Source organism: Trematomus bernacchii, unplaced genomic scaffold (assembly GCF_902827165.1).
Source record: "Trematomus bernacchii unplaced genomic scaffold, fTreBer1.1, whole genome shotgun sequence".
NCBI classification, from domain to species: domain Eukaryota; kingdom Metazoa; phylum Chordata; class Actinopteri; order Perciformes; family Nototheniidae; genus Trematomus; species Trematomus bernacchii.
In genome coordinates, this window is record NW_022987720.1 from 6,747,742 (window position 1) to 6,760,719 (window position 12,978).

Genomic DNA, 12,978 nt, shown 5'->3' on the forward strand with positions numbered 1-12,978 from the left:
TTGTGCCCACACAGCTAGAGAGGTCAAGACAATGGGTTTTCGCCCAAAAGATGAAGATGAAAGCCTAGTCCTCGCCCAAGACGGAGGGTCCTTACCAAGTCCTCCTGTTTAAATCGACTGCAGTTCAAGGGGCAGTTCAGGCTACACCTGATGTGGAGCTGTTGAGACCTGAAAACAGAAACTCGATTCTGCTGTGGTGAAGTCTGGCTACAAAGGGAGGTGTTTCAATAAGATCGCTTGTCTCAAACCAGTGAAGAAGTCAACAAGAACCCAGCAGAACTAGAGAGTGACTGTTAGCGGGAGAACAGTGACAGTGTGACAGAAACTGGCACAACATTTACCAGCCCGTACATAGATAGACCCCGTCAGAAGACCGGGGCTGTGTTTAAAGGGGAACTTCATTTATTAAGTTGAGGTATATATGGAGTCAGATTACATTCTCTCATAAACACATTTTTATAATAGGTCTGAAGTTTCTGTTTTAAGGCATGAGCTGCCAACTAAATAACATAACACTGAGCTTGGATGAAGAAGTTGTAGGGTTTTTTACAACAGTTTCAAGAATCAGTCTTCATTTATTTATGTTCAAGTGAATTTGCTGATTTATAAAGTAGTGCATAAGGCAATATCTATTTTTAAGTGAGGGACATCAGCCCTTCCTGTTCTTCTGCGTGCAACCCTCTGTGAGAGTAGTTCGTATTTCCCTCTAGTTTAAAGAAATATTATTTTGTCATGATTTGTTTGTTTAACAGTGTCAGCCAATCTCCAATACTAGAGCTATTAAGACGTATTAGCAACACCAGTGTGGTTTTTTCGCAGCAACACTGATACATAGTACCATGACAAAAGCCATTATTGAACTAACAAGAAGTAAACTATATTTTTGTGCTAATGGCAGATTTTTAGTCAATGTGCATTTATACCATTGGAAGACGATACATCACACAACATCTTTGTACGCCTTGTGGGTACACAGAGGATTTATGTGTTTGCTACGACGTTAAGGGGTTTTCCATGTCCTATTCATAATAGAGTAATCATTGCGATATTAATTGAGCATTTTATGCTCAAAGGAGGGAAGGTCATGATTAGTCAGATAATGGATTTCGGTAACGTTGTAGTTGATAAATAATAACATGTTGTCAACAATAGGTCGCATAACAACAAAAGGTATACCAAAGCTTGGGCCTCCTCCAAGGAGGGGGTGGTCCAGTTTTAGATATTAGACAAATAGAAGTGGATGAATATGTCAGAGCTCTGAGTAATATTATCCAAGTTTTTGTCTACACAGGCTAGGAAAGACTGCACAGATACCAGACGAGACATCAGAAGAGACTCCTGTTCGGCCAGGTGATTGGGTGAGGGTGAAAGTTCCCAAAACAGAGTGGGCTGATCCCCGGTGGTCGGAACCGTGACAAGTTGTAATGAACTTCACACGCTCTCCGGTTTATAGGTAAAGAAAAAGGAGCAAATTGACACCACCTCACACATTGTCACCCTTCACTGGCAACTTCCAGAGAAGTATTGGAAGCTAGGACTGATTTGGCAGAGCTGGAACAAAACAATAAATAGAAATAAGATCAAGATAGAACCAGGAAAGACGAATTGTCTTTAGATATGTGGTGCTTGAAACATGTAAGTATTTCAATTTATAGAAGAAAATGGTTTCCTGAAAGAGTTGGCTTCAGTGTTCAGTGGCTGAAAGCAATGTTTAGGGATAAAGTAAAATTATTAGTATCAATTAATTGTGTTTAGATGGCATTTAACAACTAAAACAGATATTATGATTAGAAAATAGAGTGGAGAAGGTTGGATTTACTTTACCTCAGTGTGTTAGAATTTCTATAGGTAATACGTCCCGAGACCTGGACTCTCCCTCTCTGCCTGTCAGACTGCTACGACCCCTATTAGACAAAAGACCTCACTACAGGAGACTCCTCCTCCTTCTCCATCGAACAGACAGAGAACCAGAGCTGAACCAACAACGACAAGACTGCATCCAGAACCATCTCCACCCGAGGCATCCAGAACCAGAACAGCATGCTGACATAAAGAGGCATACTCTCATCAGTCCCTCCAGACAGGACATGAAGTTCCAAGCTGAGCCACGAGATTTGGCACAAGAGCAGAGTGTGGGACATGAAAGCAGAATACGCCCTCCATACAACAGCGAAGAGACTGTAAAGAAGGAGATGAAATGCAAAGCAGTTGGGCCACTGAAAAGAGTACCAGCGGAAGGATTCAAGAGCTGGTGGACTGAGGAGAAGACAGAACCGGAGAAGACAGAACCAGAGGAGTTGGCAATGGTCTAACAGAATGTGAGGGGGTCGTGGCTTGAGACAACAAGAGGAGGAGAAAAAGGAAAACGGGAGTGAGTGAGTTTATACATAAACACACTTATTCACAAACAAACTTGAATTGATTTGATAAATGTGAAAAGACAAAAAGATTTATTAGCCATGAATTAATAAATTGGCAAATTAAAATAGTAATAAAGAAGAAACTGTTAAAGTAAAATGAGGAATTAATCCTAAAACACACTGAGGGTACTGTGAGATAAAGGGGTAGACATGATGGAAATATTCACCACACTTTACACTTTAAGCAGTGAGTGTTTTGGGACTTAGGAGTACAGAGTAGAACATATTTTTCAATCTTTCCATCATGTAAACAAATTATTCCCCAAGACATTTTATTCATGGGTGAATTTGGTAGAGATCTAATGTGTTACAATATTGATCTCCAGCTAAAGGGATAGTTTTAGTGACCACTCTATAAGAGCAGACAAATCTGTGTTTGTTGGACGATGTTAAAGGGAGAGCTAATACCAAGCCAAATATAGTATCCCAATCTAAAGTATTGTTTTCGCCATTGTAGCATAGTTATTACCATAGGAGAACTGTTAAGGTGGAAATAACATTTGTTTGTCCAAGATGTAGAGTTTTAAAGGACACTGGGCAAAGAGCGATTGCAAATTTAATTTTGGAAAAAGCAATATAATTGGGAGTAATACATGCGGGGCCTTGGATCACTCATTGCAATGATGCATATTTTTGACAACCCATATCGTTTAGGGAGAAGGGGTCACTCAACCCACCCAGCAGTTGTTTTAAATCTTACTTGTAGCTTTTTATTTTTCTTGTAGGTTTTTATAACCTAAGGCCTTCTCTGAACTTCCTCCAACCTCAATGTCAGCTCACTTAAAATGAATACATCTATTGATAATTCAGAATGACCATTGTCTCTCTAACTCTGTGTGACCCAACTCCGTAACACACATCATATGGCTTAACATGTGACATTAAATGAATATACTAGAATTACGCTGTATTAAACATTCTGCTATAACACTCCCTCCTTTTATTAATTAATGTCACACAATCAAAAATAATAATTATTATTACAAGTAACCTACTGAGTTCCGCCCTTGAAAGCCCAAAATGACTTTCTGAAAAACATTTATCAATGGGTAATCATTTTACTCAAGGCAGAAGTCACAGGTCACCTGTACTGTACCTACTCACAAATAGCCAAAAAACCACCCTTTTGATTATACATAAAAGTGGAAGAAAAGACTATTGCGCTAATCTACTTTTACTAAATATGGGACATCGCTTTAGGAATATATATAAAAAACCTCTCTATAATTAAGAGGAAAAAAATGTGCTTTGTCCATTCAAATTTAACATACATGAATACATAAAAACACACGTATATTAGTGATAACATGTTTCAACACACTTCTTATTACTTATTGTAACAAGGAAAAACCCAAAACACAATGTTATATTGATTCAAATATAATGAAATCCTAAACTAACCTAATAATACATGTTATCACTTCCTATATTGGTTTACATGGCGCTGAGATCAGATAAGCTTATCATCCAGGTAGTCTTGTAAATCCTGAAAACAGTTATTTTCATCCATGTCTTTACATTCCTCATAGAACATTGCAGGAACTTGTACGTCAGATTGAATAGCTACAGCAGTCAAAGAGGTAGTAACACATCTATTAATCATTGCCTTGATACAACTTACAAAACAAATAGCAAACAAACAAATCATCAGAAGTGTTACAATCACAGGAAGTACAACCTGCAATATTCTCGTTCCCCAAGACCCAACAATACTAGCAAGCCAATCCTGGTCTGCTGCATCGAGTAAGCCAGACTTTTTACCTAGAGCAGATCTAAAATAGTCCAAGGCTGTAATAACATCAGTTAAATTATCTGTATTATCAGGAATCAATGTCATACAAGAACCATCAGTCAAATTTAAAGTTACACACAATCCCCCTGTTTTTGCCAACAAATAGTCTAAGGCTAATTGGTGTTTCAACAAAGTTAACCTGTGGGACTTTAAAGTGTCCTTGATGAGAGAGAAACCTTTTGTAGTTGCATTTGCAAAACCCCACATAGTATAAGATAGACTGTCGACATGGAGAGATAAGGTGAGTGTTCCTAATTGTGGGTAGAAGAAACTAAGTACTTTCTCATACCAGGGAACCTTATGACCAAATGAACCTGCCGAGAACTCAGAGAGTGACCTCTTTGCTCTAATATGAGTATCAGTCCATCCAAATGTGTCAGGTGATGATATGTTTAGCGCTGAATCTGACATATGAATTATATTAACCGGCATTGTCAAATGAGCATAATAACAGCATCCTGACCAATATCTAGGCAAATAATAATAATAATTTGTCCCCCCACACATAAAAACAAGATCCTCCACAATACTCGTAGCCATATGTCCTAAACCCAGTCCCCCATCGTTAACAATGTCTATAGTAGGTCCTTTTCCTTGAAATGTATGTTTACTAGGATAAGTGCCTACATATACTGTACAATCAGCAACTCCCATGAATACAGTTTCAATTTTTTGTCCTCCTCTTTGATATGGAGGTACTCCATCTTGATAGCAAATACAATGGGATGGCTTCTCTGTCACTCGTACTTGACCAACAGGCTCTGGTTTAACCCTAAGGTCAGTTAATCTGTGAAGCCGGATAAGAGGACCATATTTACTAGGACCACATCCAGCATCAAGGGGTTTTCCTACGTGCTGTGATGCAACTCGTTCCTCATATTTGCAAAGAACAGGAAACAATTCATTTCGTCTAAGAGGCCTTGCTACCGGACTCATACAAGTACCCATGCTATTACAAGGTGGCATGACCACTGCCGTCATACCATTTTTACCTGGAAAGGTGTGTTTTACCATATAAGACATCATCTCATACCAAACATTGCCTTTCGAACTTATGGGTAGCAGGTAGTCCTCCTCTTTTTCTTCCATGTCTTCACGGTTGATGATTGGCTCAATCAACACAGCTCTCTTAGTTCGTTCTGAAAGTTTTGTCAGTGAGTTATGTCTTTCCAGTCCTGACTCCTCAGGGTCTGCTGGCAATTGCTCCCGGGCAATGCTGGAATTTGACATACCCCAAGTAAGTGCTAGCATCCATACTAGCATGGTCATCATGGCGAATCTATGGTCAGCCATCCCTCTCTCAAGGTATCGGTGCTTTCTTGCAATGGGAAGCGTGTACCCAAGTGGTTCTCTCCTTCACTTTTATCGCAGTCGGTGTAGTAAGCAGAACCTGGAATGGGCCTCTCCAGCGTGGAGAATGCCAGTGACGTCTCCTCAAGTCCTTCACCAGAATCCAGTCAGCTGGATGGTAGGGGTGATTTATCTTTCCGTCCTCCAAGGGTGTAGGGAGAGCTGCTTTGACCTGAATGGAGATAGAACTCAAAATCTGGGTTAGCTTCCTACAGTAGGCCACTATGGCCTCATCCACAAGTATCTGATCAGTACTCCTACCTTTGTATAGATCTTGACCCATAGGCATAGTTCTACCTGTCAAAACCTCATGTGGAGATAAACCTATGGTAGAGTGGTATCTTCCCCTCATATACATTAACACCAGGGGAAGACAGGAAACCCAATCCATTTGTGTCTCAGCAATCATCTTTGTCAGTTTGTTCTTTAACACCCCATTAGCTCTTTCAACAGCACCCCCACTCTCTGGATGGTAAGCACAATGGCGTCTTAAATTAATGCCTGTCTTTTCTGCCAAAAATGATATTGTGTTGTTTACAAAATGAGGGCCATTGTCTGATGATAATTTTGTAGGGATTCCCCACCTGGGAATGAAATCCTGAAGTAAATGTTTTGCAGTTGATATTGCATCTGCATGTTTACAAGGAAAAGCTTCCACCCACTTAGAAAACATATCTACTACAACTAGACAATACTTATATCCTCTAGCTGGAGATAACTCAATGAAATCCATCATTAGATGTTGAAAAGGGCCACTTGGCACTGGAAATGCAGCTTGTGTTATGTGTTGTGACTTACCCACATTGTTTTGAGCACACACCAGACATCTCCTGCAAAAGTTTTCAGCTGTAGTGCTGAAACCAATTGAGTCCCAACTCTGTGCAATGAATTTAATCATACCAGTCTTGGAGACATGATCTAAACCATGAGAGAGCTTGGCCATGTAGGGAAAAAGTTGTTTAGGCAGACAAGGTTTGTCATTTGGACCTTTCCATACTCCTTCTGAATCATACTTACCTTGTTTCCTCCATGACGTTTTTTCCGCAGCACTAGCCATTGATTGAATGTCTTTCAGAGACATATGGGGATCGAAAACTGTCTGTGACTCAGCAGAGCCAAGAGGCATCTGAAGTGAATAAGTCTCACATGAAACAGCGGCAGACTTTGCTGCAGAATCAGCAAAAGAATTTCCTTTAGAAACATCATCGGTAACCCGAACATGGGCTTGACATTTACATACAGCCACCTGAGATGGGAGCAAAATGGCATCAAGAAGATAATGCTGTATAGGTGTGCCTTGTGATGTAAGAAAACCCCTGTTTTTCCACAGAGTTCCATAGTCATGCACAACACCAAAAGCATATCTGCTGTCAGTGTAGATGGTGACTGACTTTCCTTCTGAAAGAATACACGCTCGTGTTAAAGCAAAAAGTTCAGCAGCCTGAGCAGATAGGTGAGAAGGAAGTCTCGCAGACTCCACTACATCATGATCACTTACAACTGCATAGCCAACAGCTCCAACACCATCAACCCTACTAGCTGACCCATCAACATAATAAATAAGATCAGAGTTAGAGAGCGGTATAGTAGCAAGATCTTGTCTCGGAGTTACTGCTTCAGTAATTGCTGCCAAACAGTCATGAGGTTCACCATCTTCCTCCGTGGGAAGGAGAGTAGCTGGGTTTAACACATCACATCTTCTCAAGGTGACATGTGGCAAGTTCAAGATGTTGTAATAGTGAAGAGTAGAAGCAGGAGTAAAATGGGCCATTTTGGCTTGTAGAAGAATGGCAGCTACAGCATGTGGAACAAAAACAGTAAGAGGTCTGTAGGCTACCAAGGAGGCAGAAGCTGTGACAGCCGATGCTGCTGCAGCCACTGCTCTAGAACAAGTAGGAAGACCTCTCACAACTGCTGAAAGTCTCTGCGAATAGTAAGCAACTGGTTTAAGTTTGTCGCCATGTTTCTGAAGCAGGACAGCATTATAGTACCCATTCTTCTCATCCACTGCTAAGCTAAAATCTTTAGATAGGTCAGGTATGCCTAAGGCAGGAGCAGAAGCTAACGCTTCCTTCAGTTTTTCAAACGAGTCGGTAGCGTCAGAAGTCCAAGTCACTGAGTCGTTTGCAGTCAGTGTCGTCGCATGCGCAATGTCTGACAAAAAGAGCTCTTATATCTGGTAACAATCCATCCACCAAAGTCTGGACCAATTGTCTTTCCCATACTGAATCATCAACAGTAGTGGATGGTTGTTCATTTCCACTGTGTGCATTGAACACTTTAAGCTTTCTTGAGAAATAATCATCAAACATTTCCCCTGATTTTTGTGCACATGTGTTCACAGTTGTCATATTTATCATTGGCTTGTATTTAATCTCTAGTGACTGGCGTAAAGCTGCAAGCTGAGTCTGATAGGTGGAAGTATTGTCAGTACTCCATGCAGCAGTTGCATCCCAATTAGCAGGTCGGACTTCGCCCCAACCAAGACCCATCTTAGTTGAGCAGACATGGTCCATTTCAGCTGAAGTAGGTCTGCACTGTATCACAATTTTTTCCAGAGCGTTGGCAAATTCTTTCCCATTATTCTTTGGTTCTGGAAGTTTTTCAATAATGGCTTGTAATTCTGCAACTTTCCATGGCCTGTAAACATGCTGTACGCCTCCCGTACCGTTTGGACATTCTATCATTGGTCCAAGCATCAAGTTGTTTACTTCAGACTGTTCTTCAGACACAGATAAGAAATGTGGCTGTGGTGGTGCAGCTGACTGATAAACAGTTCCTCTTTTTGTCTTTCCATTGTTTGGAGTAGTACTGGCCCAGAAAGGGAAAGGGGATTTTACTGTGTTTGGAGAAGCAGGCTGCTTCATAGCTTGTTCTAGCAGACCCCTGTATGGTGGGGGTGATAAAGCCCCAAGGTTATTCACAGCAGTCTCAGCTTTGTTTATATTATCTCCCCCTTCAGCTCCTAAGTCTATCAGCAGATGAGGTTGCTGTGCAGCAGGCTGATCTCTGCTAATTTGTTGTGGAGGCTGTATTGGACAGTCCAGATCAAAGTCAACATTGTGAACACTGATCATCGTTGTTTTTGGTCGGCTATGAATCATCTGATTCGTGTGGCTGACCTTTCGACCCATGGCGCTCCAGACCCCAAGGCACTCTGTCATGTACTCAAAATCCCAATCAGGGGGGGCAACCCGGCGAGGCTGATCAATGAGGTCTTTCAACATTGCTATGTCAGATTTTTCAAAAGAGCCATCTTGAGACCATTTTGGCTCAAAATCTGCAACAACCCTACAAAATGGCGTTGTGTAATAAGTTGAGCCTGTCACCTCTTCAATCAGGCCTCGAGGAGTCATTTTTATCATCTTTTCACTTGCATCATCAGTACTCAATGAGACAAACATTCTAACACTCTTACAAACTTGCTCAACCCTCTTCCTATTTTCAGCTTCCTTTTCCCAAAGTTTCAAACTCTCAAGCTGTTTAGACCATTTCTTGTTAACTTTTCTGCAGGCCCTTACTTTTGCTTTTTTAATCTTTTCTTCAAATCTTTTCGACATTCTTTTTCGCAGTGATATCAAGGCGGCATGGTGAAAACTCCCACTCTGAGGAAATCCCAAATTGCCATGCCATTTTGGCAAAAATGTTATGGCTGATTTACCATATTTGTCATACATGCATTTGGCTGGACCTTGGAGGTCCTTCTGACGGCTGCTATTAGTGCCCATAGCGACCCCCTAATGATTTGTAACCCTTTGATTTAGTTATTCTTATTTTTACTTATATATCATATATATATAAAACAAAAATGTGTTGTACTCTTCTTTCTATATCTATTCTAGGTGAAAATAAAAACTAAATCTTTTTATTTCAACATAGCTACTTCATATACTCAGTACATCTCGTTTTACTTTCCCTTAATGTTACTGTATGTAATATAACTTTTTCCTTTGAAATATAATTAGGTACAATTCTTAGTTAAATGACAAATACCATGAAATTCACAATGCAATGCAATGGTAACAATCAGTTATCAAAGACTATGTTTAAATAGCAACAAATCATTGTCTCCTATTTATTTCAATATTTCTACTACTTCAAATCACACATTAATCTATTAATTTCAATGTATTCACTCCAACTTCAGATCACTCATTGATCTTCTACTCCTTATTTTTAAACAGGCATCAGAGAAAAGAGCAAACAGACACACTGCTGCTCTCACGGCTGATAAAACAAAGGGTCTCCTCTTCTACAGGATCGGAAAAAGGAGGGAAATACTTTCACAGACAAATACAGACACACCCCGGCTGGAGCTCTCAGCTTTTTCAGAAGAAAGGGGGGGGGCTTCTTTGACCAACAAACAACAAATTATGGTATACCAAAAACATTTAGCGCTTTATACTGAGTCTCTAACTCATTACGGCCTAACAAAACATGGTTTCCTCCACTTTTGTATTTAGTGAATTCACAGAGTCGCGAGCAGAGCTTTTTATATTTTTTAACCCCCTCGACTCAGATCGGGCTTATTAATCTCTTAATTACCGAACGGACCGGAACAAAATGTGCACTTGGCTCGCAAAGCAAATATGTATTCCTCAGCCAATAAATCTCTGAACCTTAAGACAAATCATTAGGATCTTCTCAGGCAGAATTCAAGACTACGAGCAAATACAGTGATTCCTCCAGCATAACATGTCATTACGGCTAGCAAAGATCCTATTCCCTCAGCCAACCTTAAGCTTCTCAGGCAGACTACGAGCAGAATACACGTGATCTCTTCAGCATAAACATTTATCAACATAAAACAAGACCTTTACGAATCAACAATGACAACCAACAGACAGAACAATCAGTTTTCAACCATAGATGCCTTAAATCCACTCCTCTGTTTTTTCTTTTTAACCAATACAACTTCAAAAGTCAATTTAATTCCAAATACGTTTTGCTTACTGTGAGTTGGTATCTCTTCTGTGGAAATCCCAAGTCTGGTTTCTCAATTCTTTGAGTTTACCACAGCCATCTCAGGGCTGCCTGGCCAAGGGGAGTTGAGACCCCCAGAGAAGGAACACAGCAACCTCCAGCATTGGCAATCTCGGTAGAACCTCCAAAATGTTGTGGCAATTTAGCACTCACAACAGGAAAGAATAAAACAGAGAGGAATCAATAAAACACAAACACAAATATAGTTGATCAATTATTATTTCGTTGTACAACAATCAATAATAACGAGGAAAACATTACCTCTGCTCTCAAGCAGTCCTACAGCAATGCTCTCCAACAGTAGAACTTTACAGAAACATATATAGGACTCCTGACATGACGCACACACATTTCCTTACATTAGCTAACACACAATATCACATGTTCTGCCTCTGAATGCTATACTTGTATGTTCCAGATGTTGAAAGTTTACTTATCTCATGACATCCTTTAGGAGTAGTCAACTAACAAAGGTGAACTGTTTTTATAACCTAAGGCCTTCTCTGAACTTCCTCCAACCTCAATGTCAGCTCACTTAAAATGAATACATCTATTGATAATTCAGAATGACCATTGTCTCTCTAACTCTGTGTGACCCAACTCCGTAACACACATCATATGGCTTAACATGTGACATTAAATGAATATACTAGAATTACGCTGTATTAAACATTCTGCTATAACAGGTACATTTCTCATAAGGGAACAGTTTCAATTGCTAGCAGAACAAGACGACCCAACCCATATACAGATATTGATGAAAATGATGTTAAATGATATGGATGATAAATGATGAGATTGTTCAAAGAATGTCCAAATCATGTGATATTTCAAATGATGAAATCATTAGAATGAAGAACCAGCTACAAAGTGGTATTACTTTGCACTATTCGAAAAAGGTTTCTAACTTTTATGTTTTATACTGTTATTAGTGATGCGATTTTTAAATAGTATGTTTTTATACTTTGTAAAACAAGTGCCTTAACACTGAATGTGGTATGGGAACGGTTTCTGTGAAAGGAGGGAGTAAGAAATGTTCTAATACCACAAGTTGCTGCTATTTTAAAAAGTGATATTGAATGTTAAAACTAAAAGTTATGCACAAGGGAAAACTTTTACATTAGAAGACCAACCAATATATTGTTTGTAATTTTGATGAAGGTTATTGAACCATTCCATTTATGATTGTATGTTTTTGATATGAGATATGTACTATGCAAAGTTCAGATGAAGAACTCATTGATTTCAGTATTGTGTTCACACCTTAAAAGGTGTGTAAGGAGGGATTGTTAGAAATTAAAATCAATATTCAATGATGTAATTTAGCGTAAACACATAGTAAGCTTTAAAAACTGTTTTATTCTGAAAACAGTTCAGAGTAAAGTTTATTTTGAAAAGCTGTATCTTTATTGGATGCAATGTTCATTGGCTTCAATATCATATTTGTCCAGTGTAGGATTAATATCTGGTTTGCTTTGGGGGGACAATGCTTCACATGATGCCAGAAAGGAAACGAAATAAAATAAAATAAAATAGAATAGGTCGACTAAAATCCAGGTGTATTAATACAATGCTGCATTGATTTGGAGTCATATGGTCACATTGTGGTACAGTAGATACATAGATTGGTAAAATGATCAATCAAAACAGCACAGCACTGGCTCAGTGAACTATAGAAACCAAGCTTTCTTTAAATGGGACTAAAATCCACCAGAAAGGGGTGCAGACGGTCTGTGTTGTGGTGCGATCCCAGCATTAGGTGGGTTAGTGTGTGTGTGTGTTTGAGTCAGTTGGTATGTTCTTTTAACACCAGATGGAGCTGTGTACTCACTCGTTCTCATGATGCCCAGAACTTAAAACTGCTGACTCTTAATGAGCTAGTTTGGCAGTACATTACATATCATGACATTTTTATCTATGAATATTTTTAATGTCTTACAGGTTTATTCGATGACGCCAAGAGTGACTTCCAACAAGTATTGAAGATGAATCCAGATTTTGAAGATGCCAAAATGAGCCTGGAACAGACACTTCTGGACCAGCAGCACAAGATAGACAGGGGATACTGACAACTCCATAAACTATAGAATATACCTTTTTATAAATCCTGAAATCTGTTGGCTTGAAGAAACAATCTGTCAATTTTTGTCAAATTATTTACAATAATGTACAGCTATCGTATAGAAAATTGGAATTGTATTTGATCTGAACATGAACCCTTTGATTAAAGATATCAGCATGAAGATGAACCTTAAAGTAAACACAAACCACATATAAAATAACCTACACAAGGAACAGAAACAATGAAAATAAAACTATTGCTGCAAAAACATTCAGTTAGAACCTATGAAACCAAGTAGAAATCCCACAGGGATGGGTGTGACATTTTTATAGGGTTTTTGTTAAGCAGAGCATTGATTATTCCTTCTTCTG